Consider the following 9,591-nt stretch of genomic DNA (forward strand, 5'->3'; position numbering starts at 1 on the left):
AAGGTAAATTAAAAGTTATTTTCCCATCAGAAGCATCAGATTTAATATCAGCACATTTACTTTGAATGAGTTACATACAGAGGGTGCCAAAAAATGTATATACACATTTTAAGAAAGGAAAACTGTATTAAAACGGTAATACTCGATACATACTGATAACAAAAGATGAACATAAGTCACGTTTGACTTCTGCAATTACAAGAGGTGCCCAAAGTGGTTCCCATCAGCGTAATTTTAGTATAGCTTTTTCATTTCTTACACTTTTGTACACTTTTTTTGGCACCCCCTGTAGTTACAAGAATTGTTATTTGTTGATAAGTGCTGCAGAGCTGAAGTTTTGATCATTAGGTCTGAAATGCAGTAAGTCTTTCTTTTTAGACTATTTTTTAGTTGCCCGGAAATAGCTATTCTTTGGATCAACCCCATAAGCTATGACACTGCCTTTATGTAATTTTTTCCTATTTTGTGTTGGCAGAATAACATACCGACATATTCACCAATAAGCACTTTTATTGCCTGTGTGCATATGTGCGCGCGCGCGCACACACACGAAAGGCCGCAGGGGGCTCAGCAAGAAGGCGGCCCTTTGAGTCAAGAAGAGAGGCCTCACCAGACACCACCCCTGCCGGCTCCTTCACCCTGGGCTTCAGCCTCCAGAGCTGAGAACTCGCTCGTGTTGTCTGGGCCCCAGGCTGCGGAGGTTTCTTAGGGCCGCCCCCGCTCACTGACGCCCTGTGTCTTCCTTTCTGTCCCCTAAAGACAGTCGCCGTTGGGTTTGGCCTCAGCCTAACCCAGGCTGAACCCACCATGAGATCCGGACCTGAATTACCTTCGCAAAGATGCCTACTGCACTAGGGTCACATTCGGAGGTTCCAGGGGGTCCGATCTTTGCGGACCCAATTCCCCTCCAACACCAGCACGTGTACCTTACAGCCCATTTCAGATGCCAGCCCGGGCCTCTATGCTCATAGACTGAGGAGTGCGTGATGCCCCTGCAGTTGGGCCGTGCATGCGGGCCCTGCACACACGTCACTGTGTTTCTGTGAGTGTGGATTGTTGGGAAGGGGCCCCGGTGAAGGCGGGGCTGGGGCCTTTCACAGCAAACCCTGGACGGTCACAGCCCGTGCTCTGCCGTGTGGAATCAGAAGGTTGATCCCACAGAAGAAGGGAGGACACATCTGCTGAGGACGTGAGCACTTCCAAAGTTCAGGCATCTGCTGCCCTGGCCTGCTCGCACGAGTGTAAGCGGCGCAAACTCAGCACGGTTCGGTTAGTTACATATACATAGTGCGGCACAGAGCAGAGAACAGCATCTCACGGAACAACACTTTCCTGACTCTCTCACGCGGCTGCCACTGTTAGGTGTATGTACATTTAGTTTTTAAATTCATATACAATATATACTTAATGAATGGTATCATTTCTAAATTAGAACAAATAATCTGTAAATTTGTATTTATAATTTATAAACATGTATTTCTAAATGTATGAAATAATCTAGAATTAAAATAAAATTAACTTCATAAAGGATGAGAAATTATCATTAAAAATTATACCTATAATTATTTTTACATATAACCAAATATTTAAATAAATTATTTATTAATGCTATTAATGATACTTAAAACTTGTCTGTGATTAAAAAAAACTTATCTACAATTATATATAAAGCCAAATATATAAATACAACCTTGACCTAGCAATTTCACTTTTAGGAATTTATCCCAAAGACGTAATCGGGGATGATTAAAAAGATTTCTGCAGGAGGCAAAGCCATCACAGCGTTAATTAAAATGGCCAAAGGTTTCCAGCAATGTCAATCTCCAGAAGTAACCAATTAGTTAAGTTATCGTGTACTTATAACACGGAATAGGAATTGTATTATAAGTGATGTGACTTGACAAGGAAATGGTCACCGTAGCAGGTGGAGTGCGACCTCACTTTTCACAGTGTTTGCTTCCACAGATGCAGAAACCAGGCCCCGGAGTGGCACACACGTATCTGGGGGCTGAGGCTAGGGCCATATCTCCTTCCTTTTTCTTTTTTTCAAATATTTATTTTCTTATGCATTTTTTCCTGTGGCTTTCAAGTGTTTCCTAAGTGAACATGCATTATTTTTTGTAGGTTAAAAATGGTATTTTAGAAATAATTAAGAAAATAAAGCAGGAAAAGCAATCATTCGGCCCCGACTTCTCCATCCCTTGGCAGCAATTTCTCCAGCCCCCACGAGGCCCAGATGCTAGCATGAGGCGCCCACATGGATTTCTGCGATGACCTAGGCATGGAATGAAGTAAGGGCTCCTTCCCTCTTTGTTCTGGGTATCTTACTAGAGCTTTCTCTTAAAAAAAAAAAAAAGTCTTTCTTGAAATCTTCGTCGAAAGCTGAAAGATGTTTTGTTTGAATATTGCATGGGCTTCTGGCTTCTGGCTCCTTGGAAGCAGTGAACGGAAGGGAGCAAAGCAGAAGCCGTACATGGAGCAGGCACACTGAAGTTCAGAGCCACGGGCCGGGAGGCGGCTGTGCTCACGTCACACCCAGGCCGGCCCGTGGCTTTATCTGTGAGGGCTCTCAGGGGGCGTTCAGTCTCTGTCGTGTCAAACACGGCACGTCCTTCTCAACCCAGAGGACAGCAGCCGTGTGTGCCTGTCAGCTTGCCAGCCACGTGAGCCCCTTCCATGGGAGACGCTGACCTGGGGTAGTGCGTGTGCTCAGTGCACGAGCTGCAGATATTTGGGATGCCTGCTGCAATTCAGAGGTGACCAGAGGGATCTAAAGACCCCACGGCCAGCCCAGGAGCCAAAGTAGCCAAGTGTGGATTACTTCAGGGCGCTCTGAGCTGACCTTTCATTATTTACCAACCTAGTTAGTAGAATTTCAAAACCTCCAGACAGGCTTAATTCTTCCTGGTGGAAGGCAGTGCTGGGAAACTACATCGGAAAAGAAAACTGCCCTCTTTCTCTACAAGCGATTTGTAACTCAAGTCAACTCAAAACCACGTAATTAACACCTCATTGTAACTGGATGCAAAAGCGTCTTCCATCTTCAGGCTCCGTCCCTCTGCTTCCAGCGGGGACATCACTGCTGAACAGTGAAGCCCAAAGACACGGCTGCAGTTTGGGGAAAACCTTTCTGGTTCATCTCTTTCACCCATAACATTTCCATGAGAAACATAAAGAAACAGCTTGTCAAGGGCTCGTCACAGGCGAGGGAGGCCTCCCTGTGGAAAGCGACTGTTTAATGCCTCAGTGGGAACCGAGCCTTTTTCATTAAGTTGTCCAGTGTAATTTCATCATTCTGGGAAGTATTCCGCGTCCTTCGTTTCTTTTGGATTGGACAGAAGCCAGCAGCTAGAAAGGCGACAGCTTTATCTGGGTGGCCCGCTGCGTGGTTCACCTCCCAGGACCCAGCACACCCTACTCTGCCCGTAGCTGATTGGCGAGCGTGTCTTTTCATGGTTTGCTCTTTGACGGTGGACACTTGGTTGTCACCCCCAGGCCCACTCCATGCCTCCAACTGCAGTCCACTGCGATCTCATCCAGGTTGGCCTCAAACGGGGCTCACTCACTGGCCCATTCATCCGTCACTCAACCCGTCTGAGCACGTCCGATGGGACAGACACGGCTGTAGACGTGGGGGAATCCGGCCGTGATCCAAGAAAGGCCAGCCCCCTGCCCACATGGGGGCTACATTCTCGTGGGCAAAGCCAAGCGATACGCCAGTCAACAAATCAGAAGGTGACCCCAGTTGGTCATACAAGTGGCAAAGAGCGGAAACAGGGCTCGAGGGTGCCATCTGCTGGTTTTGGATGATCAGGGAAGGCATCTCTGAGGAGGGGGCACTAACACAGAGCTCAGGGAATGAGGAGAGGACAGAGGTAAGCAAACAGCTAGAGGCAAAGCTGCCCACGTTAGGGGGAGAGAAAACACCAAATCCCTGAGGTGGATGGGAACTTGGGGCGCTGGGGGAACCGAAGATGGCACTGTGGGTGGAGCTCCCCGTAAAGCGAATGGAGGTAGGAGAAGAGCTGGGATCTCACGGGGGTTCAGGTCGTGGGAGGCCTGGATGGCAATGACTCTCCAGCTCCAAATTAGAGAGTTTTAAGTAGGGGGTGACATGGTCAGAAGCTGCTGCTGCTCAAGCGGATTGTAGGAGAGCAGAGTAGACGCACGAGGCAGGGGAGATGCACGGTGGCTTGGGTAGGATGGTGGTAGAGGACAGAGGAAAGGACAGACCTAGGATGGATTTTGGAGGCAGAGCTGATGGAATGTGCTGTTAAAATAGATGTGGAGGATGCAGGAAAGTGAGCAGTAGGGGTGCTTTCTATTTTGGCTCGAGCTCCTGGGTGGAGTGTGGTGTCACTTCTGGGACGGGAGAGACTGGGGAGAAGCCCGTCTGGAGAACGTAGCTGAGACTGCTCATGGCCTAACTGATGCCCCTTCTACCTTCCTCCTCAGCCACAGAACCTTGGCTCTCTTAGGGATGGCAGGTTACTCAGATCAAAGTCCACAGGTTCTGGCTTCCCTTGCTGCTAGGTTTGACCCTGTGACCAAGTCCTGGCCAATGAGATAAAAGCAGCAGCATTGGGAGGAAGTTCCCGGAAGATGCCTTAAGGGGAGCGTCCCCAAGAGGGGTGCACCTTTTACTTTCTCATTCTTGGTATGTGGAACGATTATGTGACAGCTGGAGCTCCAGCATTCATGTTGTGACCTTGAGGTAGAAGAAGCCTGGGTCCCTGATGACTTGTTGCCACACAAGGCCCGGGCTGCCTGCCTCTTAGCTTCTTGTACGTGAAAAGGAGTGGAGCCTGTTGTGTTTCTGTGGCTGTTATTTTGAGGTATTTTTTTGCTTTTTGTTTTTCTCTATTCAGCGGAAACTACTCATAAGGAGAGGAATGGGGGCAGCGAACACATACCAGGAGTCTGTCTGGTCAGGATGACTTAGCGGTGACGTTACACATCCATGAGGTGTCACAGAGAGAGCTGTGTACATGTGACTGCAGCTCAGGGCCAATGAAGTCACCCAGTATTAGTCCTGACACTGCACCACAGGAAACAAGCCTCCTTTTCATGCTCACATGCCTCTTGGGGCGCCGTCTGTTAGTTTCACCTGGAAAAGCCCTGACCCTCGCTTCATCCAACCCTTCACTTACTTCATGCCTGTCCCCAGGCAGGTGAGTGGCTGGGGACACACCCACCCGTGCCCACTGCTAGCACTTCCCATTCTTGGCCACCGCCTCCAGCGATCCTCACGCAGCCCAGCAACCCACGTACAGTTCCCTGAGCCATCTGCTTCCCGGGCACGGAGGAAAACGGTAGTGGCGAGAAGAGAATTCCACAAGCTCTCAGCACATCTATCAACACGCAGACGGTCTCATCCTGTTACTGCAGATGAATTGTTTGTGCTCTGATTCAGTGTCCTCCCTTCTTCTTGGGCACTGGATCCCATCTATCACCAGCTTCAGGACACTTTCAGTCCAGAAGTTGTCCCCTCGTCCCCTTGCAATACTGCTTGTCTTCTTCCTCTCGGACCAGCCATGCGACACGCTTTAATATGGCGAACGTCTAAGAAAGTCTCCCTGCGTCTTTCCTCCTCAGCACAGCGACACCCCTTAGACAAGCTGTCCACAGATTCACCTCCGTCCATTCCTTGGGTTGTACGCCTTCGCGCCCAGCATGCAAGCGGGAAACCACTCCTGTCCAGATCACCGACTGTATTAGCCAAGGTTCTCCAGAGAAACAGAACCAGTAGAATATTATATACAATTTCAGCCGAGGCACTTCTCCAGGTCAGGTTCTTTGGCTCCTTGCACGTCTGGTCTTTCTTGCCTCTCTCTTCCCTGAGGTATCTTGCCGGCTTTGGGCATCACCTCCTTCAGGGTCTGCTCAAACATCCCTCTCTGACAACTCAAGTATAACAGCGCCCCCTGCTGCCTTCTCTAGGAAGGGCTTCTATGCCTCTTGATTTTTATTTTGTTAAATATTCAAAATATAAATAATAATCTTTAAAAATTACATCACAGAAAAAAAGAACAAACAAATAAGATGTTTGTAAACAATCTGCTAAATTGGGTAGTTGCTTAGATATTTCTAAAAGTTTCCTTAATAAGCATTTCTATACACGTTGGTAAAAGTGTGTAAATGCACTGCCAAGATGTGGAAATCAGCGTGTAAGTAAATGTCTTCTTTATGAAATATTTCTGATCTCTTTTACCTTCTGTGAAATTTATTTTTCTTTACAGCGTGCTCTCTCTCTCACATACACACACACAGACACACACCTCGTATTTGCTTGTCGTCTCTCTACCAGCATGTAAGTTCCACAGGGGAAGAGACTTTGCACTTGGGACCCATCACTTTCTCACCAGCACCTGGAGCAGTATCTGGTCCATGGCACTGCTCAAAATATATTTGTTAATAAGTTAGCTAATGGCTTCATTTCTCTCCTCCAGGCCCTTCAAATTCCTCCCCCACACAGCTGGACTTGTGACAGAGACTGGTCTCTGCGTAACCAGAAAACAAGGACAGCAGGTCACTGGCTACGGTACCCTAAGGCCACGGGGAGAGAGAGATGCAGTTGTGTCTGCCCCGGTCAGTGTAAGAGCTCCCCCCATTTGGGGAAGGACAGGGCACCAGAAGCATCCTGCATCCAGGAATGAGATGAGTGACAACACTGAGTATTTTATTTTCCATGGACGGGCCCTGGAAGCCCCGAGAAACCTGGTTCCACACCCAGGTTTGCTTCTCACCCCGTCCAGTGAGGACGTGTGACCAAGAGGTGGCCCGTGAGATGCCTGCTTTGGGTTCAGCATGGACAGTGCCCCAGGAGGGGCTCAGATGACTTGTAAGCCCACAGAATGTCAGCGCCAGGACACTGGGAAGACGTGGTGTGAAAACCCCTCTTGCGGGCGTGGAGCTAGAAAACACCAGTGGGACTTGCACCCAGGACTACATGGTTGGACACGCCACCTTCTGGTAGAAATAGGTGAGTGTCCTGGCTGCTCTCCAGCTGGTCCCTACACCCCTGGGGACAGACACTGAGCCAGCATGGCCTTTGTACACACGATATGTCCGTCTGTCCGATCACGGTGCCTGTACCACGTGGTACCCACACACGCTTGCTGACAAATATGTTATGCAGACTTTACCACAATTTAAAAAAATTAATAGCGCGAGATGAAAATTTTCCAAAAAAATGGTTTTCATCTCGCTCTATTAATTTTTAAAAATTGTGGTAAAGTCTGCATAACGTATTTGTCATTTAACCGTTCCTAATGTACAGACCAGCGGTATTATATGCAGTCACAACACTGTGTAATGGTCACCTCTTTATATCCGTATCATGTCCTTCGTCCCCATAGAACCTTTGTATCCACTAAATACTAACTCCCCGCTCCTCCCCCAGTGCAGCCCCTGTCACATCTATTCTACTTTCTGTCTCCATGAGTCGCGTGTGTAGGTACCTCTTGTAACTGGAGCCATGCAACACTTGTCCTCTGTGTCTGCCTTATTCTCTCTACTAATCATACTGCTTTCAAGGCCCACATATGTTGTAGCACGTATCAGAACAGCATTCCTGCTGACGGCTGAGTAACATTCCATCACAGGCACTGAGCCCACCATCTTCTGATGGACACGTGGGTGGTCTCCCCCTTCTGGTTGCTGTGAACAGGGTGTGCTGATGCCTGAGTCCCTGCTTTCAGTTCTTCAAGGTCACTCTTGCCCCCCTTCCAAAGGTACCTGGAAACCTCCAGCATGGCTTCCTGTGTGGGAAAGCAGCATGCAGCTTCTGTATCAAATTGGTTGAATTTAACTGTCTACTTTACGCTGAGGGTCTTTACTCTTAGTGTTTCAGCAAAGCCCTTTCACCATTGCTAGAAAATTTCATGCTCATTTGTAACTGGGGGCCTCAGCAAAGGTGCCCCCTTCTGCTGCCTTTCCCAGTCCCCAGTGAAAGGGGCTGGTCCTGCCTGCCACCTCCCCAAGGCCTGTGAGTAACGACAGCCGATCTGACCAGGCCACGTTAGAAACAGCGGGCTAACGGCGCTCTCCCTGGGCACACATTTGCACTCCCGGGGCCCCAACGCATTGTAACTTACAGCAGCGTCTCACACAAGGACGTCCGGCGCCCCGCTAGCTGGATGGAGGGAACAACCATTTACGTCTGAGGACTTGTGAGGCGAGGAAGCTACCTCATCACAGCATCCGGCCCTCATCAGTCAGGTCTGTCAGCTTAGTGTGAAGGAACAACTGCGGCCAGCCACACGTGCCACCTGCGTCCCCAGCCCTGGTCAGCTGCTTCCTACTGCTTTGCCGGGGAGCCCATGGGACCCCGGGGGGAGCGATTCTTCACAGCCCCCATTTCCCACTAACAACCAGAAAATCCACTCGAAAGTCATTTTTGTTGTTGGGAAATGTGACTTTTTTTCACTTAATGACAACCTGGGGAATTGAAGTGTGGAGGGCTGTGGTGCTGAGGTCAGGGGAGACAGATGGCTTGTGTCTGACTTTCCAACTGTGGCTGAACTGCAGGTTCCATTGCTGCACACGCTCAGTCCCCAGCGTCACAGCTCCTCACACACGGACTGGTCAGTCCTCTGCCCGGGTGGCGCCCGGATGCCCGGGTGGCATCCCGGATGCCCGGGTGCCTTCCCTCTACGAGTCTGGCTGACACTACCGTGTAGTGTGACCGACGTGGGGCTCATCCCTGTCCTGCAGCAGGGGAAACGCCCCTCCCAGCTGTCTCTCCTGCTGGGATCACAGCCCCCTCTCCCAGAAGGCTGCCTCCAATGTGGCCGTGTGACCACCTTGTCCAAGGAGGCATCCACCCCAGGACTCCAGCCCTGTGTCCCCACTTTCATTGTCTTCACACTGCACTCGTCACTGAAGGGACCCTGCCTGCCTGCGTCTTGCCCTCCTCTCTCTCTTACATGCAGAGCTCTGTAAACGTGGCCATGGCTGCGCTGGGTCCCACGCCGTGAACCTGCGCGGCCCGCAGTGGGCAGCAGGGAGACAGGAAGAACGGGCGAGGAGTCCGCGCCTGAAGGAGCGGCCGGGCAATTTAATGACGTCAGAGGCCAGAGGCCGAGCAGGGACCACGCACGGCTGCGGGTTACTGCACCGACCATCGCATGCTTCAGAGTGCCCCCTGGAAGGTGGGGCCTGCACCTGGCCGCCTCCAGCTCACACCACAGGCCTACGGTGTGGTTTGCAGAATGGTTTGTAAAATCAAGCCACTGTGGAAACGCTGCAGGGCTGATGTGAAATCCTGATTCTAGATTCCTTCCCACTCCCCATCACCTCCCGGCAGGTAATCTGGCAACACCAAGGTGAGGCTGGCTGGTGCTGGGTGGCGCCCACTCCTTTCCATGGGGGTTTCTGCAGCTTACCACAGCCCCCATTGTCACTGCTCTTCCCTGGACCCGGCCGGGGACACCTGAGTTTGTAGGACGAGGGGCTTGTGATCGCAGCAGCAGCCTTGAGCGCTGAGGGTCTGCATTTGCGAAGCAAGGGCTGGGGTGGGGGTGGGGGGTGCACACTCCTCAGCCCTGTGGGGCTTCAGCCAAGTTTTCAAACCCCTTCTGGCGTCTGCTC

This window comes from Rhinolophus sinicus, linkage group LG16 (assembly GCF_036562045.2).
Source record: "Rhinolophus sinicus isolate RSC01 linkage group LG16, ASM3656204v1, whole genome shotgun sequence".
Taxonomy (NCBI): Eukaryota; Metazoa; Chordata; class Mammalia; order Chiroptera; family Rhinolophidae; genus Rhinolophus; species Rhinolophus sinicus.